Below are 11,897 nucleotides of genomic sequence, written 5' to 3' on the forward strand. Positions count from 1 at the left end.
CCATGATGGACCATAATGGAGCTGTGTCTTGTATCATGCACAGTTGGGCCAGTAGAGGGCCCTGTGTCATCACACAGATGAGTTACGGGGGAGGCACAACCACATGCTGCTGCATACATGATGACTTAGAGCTCTAGACAGGCCAAGCAAATGTGTGCTATCTGTACCAACCCTGTGTTTGTCCAGACATGTAGTTTTTATCGTTTGAATGTTGCAATTTGCATTTGAATGCTACATTTCAGTGATGTCCAACTTGTTTGAAACATACTGTTATTGCACAGACATCATCCACCCTTGATAATATTACCCAATAGAAAATACCTTGTCTCACATACACATACACACACACAACAGCACTGCACTGGCCTGATGCCCTTTGATGTATGTGTGAGTGAGGCATTTATATGTGATTACCTCATCGCTGAATTGGGTTTTAAACTCACCCTGCCAACCACCACCAGAGACGAGTCATTTGCAGACGGGCACAGCAGTGGTCAAGGTTATCATGTCCATCGTCTCGGGAGTGTCTGGGAGTCCAAGAGGCAGCGGCAGCAGCAGTGTCGTCTAATGAGTCGGCTTCCTCCTTCGTTAGCCCTGCAGCCCCATGTCCAGTGGAGACGTCCGCACTGCCCTCCTGCCCTCTGCAGCACTGACCAGGGGATGTCTGACCAACACGCTGCCACATTAGTGAAGGGCAAAAGAGACATGGCCTTGCGTTCTAACTCGCTGTGTTTGTTAAACACTGCTGTGGGCCTGTAATGCAATGCTGTGAACAGGGGCTGGACCAGCTGACATTCCCTCTCTCTCTCACTTGCTCTCCCTCTCTCTCTCTCTTGCTCTCCCACTCTCTCTCTCTCTCTCTCTCCCTCTCTCTCTTTGAGTGTGTGACCAAGAAAGTGTGAACTGTTCCAGGCACCAGCACTGCACTGATATCGATCAGCTCTGAGAGTTGGGAAGCTTGTTCAGTCAAATGTGACTCCCTCTGTCTCTCCCACATTCAGATAGAAATCAGTGGTGTGGTAATGCTGCCGTGAGTAGTGCCAAAACAGTTTACAGTGCATTGAGGCAGTTTGGGCTTTAAAACTGCTATTCATAATCATGACCAATCTTCATCATCTTATTTTACATATCAAACTGTCCTTGACTTCCTCCTTCTCTTTCTTTCTGTATCTGTCTTACACATGCTTCAGTTGAAGAGCTTTAGTTATTTTATTTAGAATACATTTAGATGTGTGCCATGTTAAGGTATTGGAATGCTACAGTTTAAATGAACATGGTCAAGGTGACGAAAATAAATAACAAACAATAAACATCATTATTAGGTCTTACAACAGACGAAGGAAACTGTCCACCCTGTGTCCAGATGGTAAATAATGAATTGTGTGCTGTTGCTGTGTGCCACAGAAAGATGAATTGCACTACACCCTCTGCCGTGTGCGCTACTGCCATCCAGCTGACATAACGGAATGGTTTAGTGATTTTTTCATGAAAAATAATTTTCTATTGACTTGCACTTAGAATCTTTTAGTAAAAAGTGCAATTTATTTACCTTCACGGCTGACATTTCAATGGGATCACCCATACACTCCACACCTTCCTCTCTGAGGTCTGTACTTTCATGTTGTCCTTATCCCCTGGGAGGTGCTGATGCTACTCATTTTTAATTCCTGCCTCCCCATACACACCTCACTCCATCTTCAACAGCAAAAGGGAGCCATGTACTGTATGAGCTGGGCTGCAAAGAGGGGCATATATTGTTGCCTAGCACACTGCAGATTCTGCACATTATTCCATCAAATATCTCTCTCTCTCTCTCTCTCTCTCTCTCATTCCCGGTCATACTTTGCTGAATTGCATATGGAAAGGTGGATGTATGATGACAGTGCTACCTGGAGGTCATCCATGACGTCCCTCAGCAGAGAGGGCAGAGTTCAGCACAGCTGTCAATGATCAGCATAAGACGAGGGATGAATCTGACAGCAACTTGAGCTGCATTCTGGACCTTGTAGGGACTGGCAGTGAATGTGTCTGGATCAGATGTCTTACCAGCCAACCAAGTGTGTTTGTGGCTCTCACAGGCATGGCGGAGTGTGAGTTATGCCGTGTGTGTTGCAGCCACTAATGAGGTACTTGTGAATGCTGCTGATGATAGTGCTTGGAGGCTCTCTCTGTTTCCTCTTCCCAATGTTGTGTCTGGTGTCTGGAGCTGCCACTGCCAGCTGTGCTGTGCCTGCTGGCTTCAACATTCATGTTCAAATGCACACACGCACACACACACTGGAAGAGGAGGAAAATTCCTCACAATTATGACATTCAGAGAGGGGTGCCTGCAGCTGTATTGATAAGAACACTTCTCCAAATGGGAGATTGGAAATATATACAGAAAAGTAAATACTATCACTTTCACCTAGTAACCTAGGTGCATAGCCTAGCCTGCATTAGGCCTATCTTGTGACAGAGCTTGTATGATATTTTAGCGGAGTTTCTTTTCTTTCTTTCTGCGATGTGCGCACTTCCACAGAGTTATTTACGGTATTTGGAAGTCGGGGGCGTGGCTAAAACAGCCTGGGACTCCTCGGTTAGTCACTGCGCTCTGTGAGGTAGTCTGCAGTAGACTGGTTGCGCCGCACAGGTAAGCGATATATTTATTTATTTGGTGGAAAGCCATGATGTAAGGGGAAAATACTCAATTGTTTTTTTTTTTTAAATATTAATATATTTTTAAAAATGATTAATTCCACGTGAAGACATGTTTTGTGCCATTTGTAAATTAATAGAATAGCTAATCCGTTGTTGAGTTTGAAAGAAAGGACGCATTGTTCTGTTGCATGTGCATATTGACAGTGCTTAGCGGCGTGGATGAATAGCATAATGTCTTCATGAACCGAACAAACTTTCTTGATTTAGTGACTTTACATTTAGGTTGTGTGTTTTTCAGCTACGTAAAAACATATTTCGGTGAAATGTCCTCCACAGAAAATAATGCGGGAGCCTATCATACTTCGATAACGCAGTTAATCGCGATTTGCATTTGAAAAATGAGTAAGATCCCATGTAAGTGTACATATTTCGAAAGAAACATATCTGTATAGCTGACGAAATTAAAACAGCCTAAGCTACTGTCAGTTAGCTTACTTGATGGACTTGATGAGAATGGGAGAGAGCAGGTTCTAACCCAGACTGCGGCGTGGCTACAGAAGGGGGACGCTGCGTTTTCAGGTCCAGCGGACATGGTGCTGAAATAGGCTACCTCAGCTCCCTGGCTAACATCCTTTGTGTTGAAAATAGGCTTAGCGTTTTTCAAAAGTAAAATACATCAACAGTGTGAACTAAAGTTGTTTAATCTGATTTCCCTTTTGGATATCGTAGGCTTTGGCATTTGGTAATTTCAGGATATCGTCTGTGCTGCAGTGCAAATAGAAACAGAAAGGAATGTAAAATAATAAACTCTATCAAGGCTGTTACATCACTGTAACTTGAAGAATTCTGCCAAGACTATCCAATGTGTAATGCTCTGTTGTGTCCAGCATTGCTGTAAAAGATAGTTTGTCTGCTCTAAGACCTGCGTAGTGTTAGTGAAAACCTCACCTCATTATACTGTAGATTCTCCCTTCGGACCTAACCCAGTCATTCATTTCAGCCAGACAGGCATGGCTCAAGGGTTATTCATGAAGTCGCTGACAGCAGCACAGGAGAAAAGAAAAGTGACATCGGCACAGATTTTGAGATGCAGGGAATAAACTAGGCTAGGCTACACAACCTAACCAGGACCTTATCAAATCAGGCGTTTGCTTTACTGTCAAACTGTTGTCAGACGTGTCTCAGGAATGTTTGTTGTGTTGATACATTATCAGAATAAGAGAACACATAGAGTGTTGACAGGATGCACCACTAAGGCACACACACACACACACACACAAACACACACACACACACACACACACACACACACACAGAGAGGATGTCCTAGAGAATGTTATATTTAGAATAATTTGCTGGCATTTAGCAGTCATTTTTCTGTGAACAGACATGACTTCCTCACAAGCATATCCTAATCACCCTCTTTCATGGTAATGGGCACATTCATATCTCACTGTTCGCCATTTTATTCTTGAGTCCTGAAAACTGCAGCACTGTGCCAGTGGCTCCGGCCCCTCCGTGGGTGTCTGGTCCACAGTGAAGTGGTTATTGCATAAAGCTACAGCAGAGAACACAGAGAGTTTCAGTGCCGAGTGCCCAGTGCTCATCTGTATGCCAAGGTCATTCTCCATTTTAGTGCTGTTCCTGCTGGAAGCAGACAGGTAGAGGCACAGCACAATATCCATAAAAGCTTAGGGGATGAACGCTCCCAATGCTAAACAAGGGATCAAGCCAGCACAGCACACGCCTGAGCCTAATCACAGATTTGCATGCTGTCATACTAAACAGCTATTGATTTTCATTCATTGTAAACAAGGCCTGGCTCAGGTATGAGACTAATGCATGCCTAATGAAAGGGGGAGTGAGCCATGGGTATGTGACCGAGCCGGTTCGATGGGGCCGCCTGGGCCCACCTCCCGGCCCGACAGGCGTGTCATAAGGCTGGGCAGGAGTCTGGACTTGACAGGGCGAGGCTGGATGGGGCATGCCGCTCTCTTTGAGGCTGGGCGGCAGATAGGGATCTGCTAGCCTCTGGTATCTGCATACATCAGCTGCTGGTGTCTGCATGCCCGCACGCCCATCTGCTGGCCCTGAATAATGCAGACCCTTCACGTGGAACTCTGTCCTGCAGCGTCCAGGGACACAATCAAACTGTCAGTCACAGAGCCACGCCCACGCACCGCTTAAACAACCGCTCACACATGATGTATTGTTGTTTTGCAGAGCCGTTTGATGGATAAATACGTGTTGATTTTTTCACGGTAATGATGCATGCCTGAGCACCGGCAAAGTCTTTGAAGTCTACCCACGCAGAATGGTGTTTAAGTGGCGGCGTCTGACCCAGCGTAGGCGGGCAGTGTGGTCGCATGGCGTCATGTTTAGCTGAGGCTCAGGCTGAGGTTCCTCTAATCACAGTGACGTGACCTGGATCTGGGCAGAGACGATCAGTCTGAGCTCCACCTCTGTCAGTGTCTGGACGTGAAGGAGCGGAGCTGGAGCTGGAGATGGGAAATGGAGCAGGGCTTCTGTATCCCTGGGGACGGAGCTTTGCTGAGGAGGCACTTAACACCCAACCGAGTGACATGATCTCTGTGGAATAAAGTGCTGCGTATCCACTAGGTATAGATGTGGGTGCCGTGGGTGGGGTGTACTCTCTCTGCAGGGCTTTGGGTTCCATGTGAATGCATTTTAATTAGAAGGGTCTGTGCCTCCGACTGAGCCTGAGGAGGCAACGGGACTCAGTGCGGATCGTGAGAGAGGCTACCGGGGAGGTTGCAGCAGGCCTGTGTGTTTATGTGTGTTTTTTTGGGGGGCTCCAAACGGGGACTTCTAATATGGGAGGAGGAGCCATAACGCAGAAGGGGACGAAGAGGTCCGTGAGCACAATGACCTCACTGTTCTCCGCGCACGGCTGAAAACATGGAACTTCCTGCTCCAGCGAACCGGCCTCTCTGCTGGATGGAGTCTGGTGCCAGTGCAGTACAGTGTTAACAGTAACATAACTTTTTCACAAGCCAGCATTTGTGTTGCGAGTCTCATGCAGGCAGGCTCAAGCAGGCTTTTGTGTTTATTGGATTTATGTGTGTGTGTGTGTGTGTTGTGTGTGTGTGTGTGTGTGTGTGTGTGTGTGTGTGAGTGAGAGAGAGAGAGAGAGAAAGAAAGCATCCGTATGAATGTGTATAGGTGTGTCCATGCTGTTGCGTGCAGATGTTAAGTCCACCCTGATTAGACTCAGCTTACCCCATCACTGCCATCCACACTCCCCCTTACCCCAGTCTCTACCTTCCACCCTCCCTCACTGGGGAAAGAGAGGAGGCTCTAGACCGTCCTCTGTAACAGTCCCATGTATCACTGTGGCCCTTTGATGGAGTGGCCATCTAAAGTATTGACCAGTATCCAGGTCATTGCCCAGCTCTGAGTAGGCCAGTGCACACTGGAAAGCTTTCATTACAGTCCTGCCAAGTGCTCCCGTGTGACCAATTGAGGAAAGCCTTGGAAGCTCACTCAAGAGCTTGCCTAGATTGCATCAGTAGTTTCACTTTATCAGATGCCCATGAATAAGACGATAGTTGCACTTAGCATATAGCTCCCTTTTAGCTATAGGCTAGCTGTAGGCTAACTGGAATAACCCACTTCCAGTGAATTATGCTAGGCTAACGGTGCCAAGGAAATGGCCAGCATATATGAATATACAACAACTAGGTGTAATAAATGATTGTGAAACCAATAGCAGACATATTCCAAATGACATGCCTTTACTGTACCCTCGTTCAGCATAAATAAATAAGTAAGTAAGTAAATAAATAAATAAATAAATCAAAAGTGATTGAATGGTGTGTGTCTGTGTGTTTTGAGGGCTGCAGAGTTTCATAATATGTATGTGTGTGTATGTGCATGTATATGTTTTTGTTTGTGTGTAAGTGTCTGTGATTTTTCCACCTTGTAATATATGGTAATGTTATGTGTTTGCACAGTGAGTGATAGAGTGAGGTAGTATAACTAGCCTCTTTCTCTCTTTGCCCCACCCCTGTAGGACATCAAATTTATAGGGCTTTTGAGCAAAAGTTAAACCACCCAATCCCTAGATGACTTGGCGTCTGCGACCGCACTCAGCTATTCTTGTCCATGCGCTTCAAACGGTATGATTATGAAAATAGATTGGACATAGAATCCGTCTGCTGGGATTTGCTCAGGCCCACAGTTTTCCACAGTCACACAAATCATACGTAATCTGAAGGCTGAGTGACGGTTACATGGTAGCCCTGGCCCTGAGGGATCAGAGAAAGCCTGACCACGCAACCATTCCCTCAGACTGCTTTGTGTTGCTTTGCACAGGATGCACTGTGTTGCAGTGCAGCTTTTGCTGCTTTCCCCCAGCAAATGAGCTTCAAGTGTTGATCTCTTTGGCTCCATCGTTATCATTGGAGTCTAAATCTGAATCTCCGAGACAGCTGTGAAATATAAGTATAAGTATATATACTTTTTTGATCCCGTGAGGGAAATTTGGTCTCTGCATTTAACCCAATCGGTGAATTAGTGAAACACAAACAGCACACAGTGAGGTGAAGCACACACTAATCCCGGCGCAGTGAGCTGCCTGCTTCAACGGCGGCGCTCGGGGAGCAGTGAGGGGTTAGGTGCCTTGCTCAAGGGCACTTCAGCCGTGGCCCACTGGTCGCGGGCCGAACCGGCAACCCTCCGGTTACAAGTCCAGAGGGCTAACCAGTGGCCCACGGCTGCCCCTTATGTGAATGAGTGCCGTGTCTCTGGACGGGCCCGTGTGCTAGATCCATTGCCATGTCAGCTAATCAATGTGGGAGTAATCATTGTCCGGCCATGGTTTATCAGGACCCCTCTCACTCACGATTTGTGGGGGCTGTCCATTGACGGTGTGCAATGGACAGTCCATTGATGAAGTGCAATATCAATAGGCATTCCCCACTCTTGATTGCGCACACTGTTGAATGACACTGGAACATTCTCCAGTCCATATTGGCCAGATTGTGTGTAAATGTGGCAATAGTGAACATGTGGACTGAAGGCCTGAGCCTGTGAGTCATAGGCATATCATATGGGCCCCCCTGGCTTGGGAGGCCACCTGTGTGTGTGTATGTCTGGGCTACTGTTTAATCTATCAATCCCCAGCACATCCTCTGCTGGACCATGTGACGTGTCATCCTGTGCTAAACTGATAGGTATTAGCTGTGCTTAAGTCAGTGCTGCAGACACACTAATGAACAGAGACAGTGTGTGTGTGTGTGTGTGTGTGTGTGGTGTGTATTTGACAGTGACTGTATATGTATGTGTATTTGTGTATGTGAACTAACCATCCATCTCTTAAGGTGTGTTGGCCATTGTCTGTGTTCATGTGTGTTTTCATGTGTGTGCATGCGGGTCAAGTTTTGTGAGAACAGGCCCACTGCAGTTTAGTGGAGGTACAGGGTGCCTGCGTGTGTCTACCGTGTGAATTCATGACAGCAGGTTCCATGTGTGCGGCAGCAGGTTTATATAACCTGTCACTGTGACGTGTCCCTAATCCAGACTCCTCCCCCTGCCTTCTCCAAGCAGCAGCCTCTCTCAATGTATCAACAGGCTGAATGATACTCTTCCTTCAGCAAAAGTCTGACGTATGACGTGTGTGTGTGTGTGTGTGTGTGTGTGTGTGTGTGTGGGTGTGGGTGTGGGTGTGTGTGTGGGTGTGTGTTTGCAAAGCGCTGGGCTCCATTCCAGCCCTTATTTTGGGAAAGTGGCGTTGTGCTGTTCTCGGTCAGTCTTCTTAAAACATCACTTTCAGAATAAACTGTATGACATGATGTGAAGGAGAGAGAGAGAGAGGGAGAGAGAGTAGGGGCCCTGAAAGAGAAAACAGCTCCCGTAATGAGGCCCTGTTGACTGGGCTGCTCCCACTGCCTCCCTTCCTACTGGAGCGGGAGCATGGAGACGTTTATGACATCCTGAAGCTTGTAAGGCACAGCTCCATGCTGACATGACAGAGTGGCTAGTATGGCCCATATTAAAGGCCCTTAGCAACTCTTAAAGAATATTCTGGACTTATCACCATATCTCGGTACGGAGCTTTTAGTGCTGAAATTCTGTACTATTCTGTAGCTCGCGTGGGCTTTCAATTCCCATTTCGAGATGACTGTTCCACAGAATTGAATACATTTTGATGTGTTCTGGAGGCTGATAAAAAAGAACTGCAGCATTTAGTCAATTGAAAAGAGAGCTGTTGTTCCCCTTAGAGCTAGTTTTGGCCTAATTGCATGATGAATTTAATTTAACCGTTGTCATTCCTGGTTACTCCTACAGCCCATTGTAACTTAATCTGTAGGCCTATGCTTTGTGCCTTACAATGAATATAGTTCATCCTGAATCTCTGATGAAAAAGACAAATGAAATGTTTTTTTCTGCAGTTTAGATACAGCATATTAGCCACCCACTCGGTGTTGTTGTTGCCAGCGTGGGGTTTGGAGAGGCTACTTGGATGGCACATGACAGTGCGTCATGTTATCTCCTTTATCCGTTTGATTGGAGCCGATAGAGGTCAGAGCAGGAATATCAGTGGTGCACAGTACATGCGCATGTGTGTGTTCACACATACTAATGCTTCCGCTCACCAAGGCAACCCCTGCCATGGAAACGGTTGCGTGGCGATTGTGGAGGCAATGTGGAGCACACAAAAGCGCCTCTTCAGAGCTCAGCCCATGTGGAAGTAACATGGGGACGCTGAGTGGGCGCTGAGGCTGGCCCACTGGCCCTTATCACACTTGTCTTCTGCGGCTCTTCTTCCTCCTGGGTGACCCAGCACATGACCCAAAGCCCTGAGCCCAGGTCACAGGAAAAGCCTTTCCATGGGTCATTTTTCTGCCCTTACAGTAGACCTACAGTATCCTTTAGTAAGATGCCAGAACTGTGTGTGTCGTAGGTGTGTGACCATTTTCTAACTACAGTAATTTACACAAATGTGTACCGTACCTGCAACGCTGAATGCAGGCTTTCTTTAGAGATGCTGTAACTCATTCCTCCAGGTCTAGTGTCACTAGAGGAAAGTGTCAAATGCTTTCTCACACAGTACAGGAATGCCATCAACACCCCAGTCAGCAGTGAATGAGCCTTTTGCGTGTTTGCGTGAGCCCAGACGAGCCGGCAGACGTCGGTACACCTGCCTCCTCACTGTAGGGGGCTCTGAGGTGCCGCCTGTCTGCTCCGGCAGATTGGCAGCTTGTGTCACGCACTCGCTGCCAACGATTTGCCGACTTCCCGAAAGTAACGCTCCTTAAAACACCGGATCGTACCGCCTCACCCTTGAACAATTTAGTCCTGGCCACAGTGTCCCTCTCTCCATTCTCCTCCCTCTCCTCTCTGCCTCCACCTTCACTCCCACATGATTATGGCAGCTGCTCTTATTCATTCTCATTGTTCTCTATTGTGAGCCAAGAATGTGGAGGAAAAAAAATTCAGGCCATTTGTGTACTTGATGGAATTCAAAATTAGGCAGGGACAGTTGGAAATGAAAAAGTCGATCAGCTTGCATAAAGGACCACATTTCAGAGAGCTAGTCCAACTGCAAAGGTATCAGACTGTGCCATTACTCGTCAGACAAAGCTGGAGTCCATGACAGTGACATGTGTGAGGGTGGTATGATTGCATTACATGCAGAGTTCTGGGAGGCTGTAGAAATTGCCTACAGAACAAACTTACAAATCTTATAATGTGCTTATAGACTTAGTGTGGTGTGTTTGTCTATGTGTGTGTGTGCTAGAGTTCTGAATGTATGTGAATACATTAGTTTTTTTCTAGATATATGATATGATAAGTAAGGATCTGTGTGTGGATGTATTCTCCTACACGGGTGTATGTCTACAGTGTGTGTGTGTGTGTGTGCCTGTGGCTCTGTGTGGGATGAGGCCTGTGGGTGGATCTGGTGGAGGAATGACTCATACAGCCATTAGAGCCCCTTCCACTGTTCTTCAGCACACCTTGATCCTGAGCAGAGTGGCCGCCAGGAGGGACTGAGAGGAGTGGGTGGGTGGGTGGCTTCATGGATGTGCCGGAGAGGGGGCCGTCCGTGTGTGTGTGTATGCGTGAATGTGTGTGTGTGTGTGTGTGTGTGTGTGTGTGTGTGTGTGTGTGTGTGTGTGTGTGTGTGTGTGTGCGTGTGTGCGTGCGTGTGCTTTTGCGTGGGCTGCAGTGTGTGGGCTGTGGCTGCTGTTGCAGCTCCGAGCCTGTGTGTGTTTGTGTGTGTGTGTGTGTGTGTGTGTGTGTGTGTGTGTGTGTGTGTGTGTGTGTGTCGTTACCAAGCCAGCCAGCTAGACCCTGGAGATGGTTGTGGATGGGGGCGTGTGGCTCTCCACATATCGTGACTGGGTTTTGTTTTCATGTGTATTGCTAGAGGATCTCTCGTTCCTTTTTGTTCAGCGTACATGTCTCATGAAGCACAATGTGTGTGTCCATAGTACATCATATAATTACACGTTTAATACTTTTGTCCATTATTATGTGGAGTCCAGTCGTGAACAGCATTTTGTTTTCGATTTAGTTTGTTGTTTTTTGTTTTCTGTACAAGGGATCTCATATTTAGTCTGAAACAATAGTAATAATATCAACATGCGTTAAAAATATAAAACCGGCTCCAAAATGCTATATCCTCCATTTTAATGAATTTTCATCAAACATTTTGTTTCCAAGTAATTTTAGTGGAACTGTAATTGAGTTATTTTTATTGGTTTAGCCTTACTCAATCCAAACAACACAACTAATTTCACTGATATTACCTGAAATACACAATTAAATAACATGACTTATTGTTTTCAAAAATATATAAATATTAGACAAAGCATTTTGGAACCAAACTCTTTGTTAATCTATCATCGGAGCATCAGTAACCCTTGCCCAGGGCTGTAGTCTTGCTGCAGTGCTCTCCTCAGAGGGAGCTGTGCTGTGCTCTGCTGTGCTGTGCTGGACTGAACTGGACTGCGGGGCTGTGTGTGGCGGCGGTCTGGGCTCGGATGTGAGGTGCTGGCCGGCCTCCAGGCCTCCTGCTGTGTGGTGGGATCCCACCTGGACCAGGGCAGGAGCCACCGGGCCCCAAGGGCCAGGCAGGAAGAAGACTGGACGTCTGGCTGAGTCATCACACCCCAACATGGAGGGAGGCGAAGAGGGAGAGGCAGAGGAGCCTCCTGCATCCGCGGCATCTTAATCTTGTTGTGTGTGTGTGTGTGTGTGTGGACTAATGATGGGACAGACTGAGTGATGCA

The 11,897-nt window shown here is 46.9% G+C and overlaps 1 protein-coding gene across 21 annotated transcripts in view; it reads left to right on the forward strand.

The window, feature by feature from the left end:
• The first annotated feature begins 2,594 nt into the window (after nt 1-2,594).
• The window catches only part of map2 (microtubule-associated protein 2), an 87,739-nt gene continuing 78,436 nt past the window's right edge, over nt 2,595-11,897 (forward strand). For all 21 annotated transcript variants that reach the window (XM_048238260.1, XM_048238266.1, XM_048238250.1 and 18 more), the window contains exon 1: nt 2,595-2,632. The gene's annotated coding sequence lies outside the window, so the exon portion shown is untranslated. The remainder of the gene's footprint in view (nt 2,633-11,897) is intronic.

Source organism: Alosa alosa, chromosome 3 (genome assembly GCF_017589495.1).
Source record: "Alosa alosa isolate M-15738 ecotype Scorff River chromosome 3, AALO_Geno_1.1, whole genome shotgun sequence".
Lineage (NCBI taxonomy): Eukaryota > Metazoa > Chordata > Actinopteri > Clupeiformes > Clupeidae > Alosa > Alosa alosa.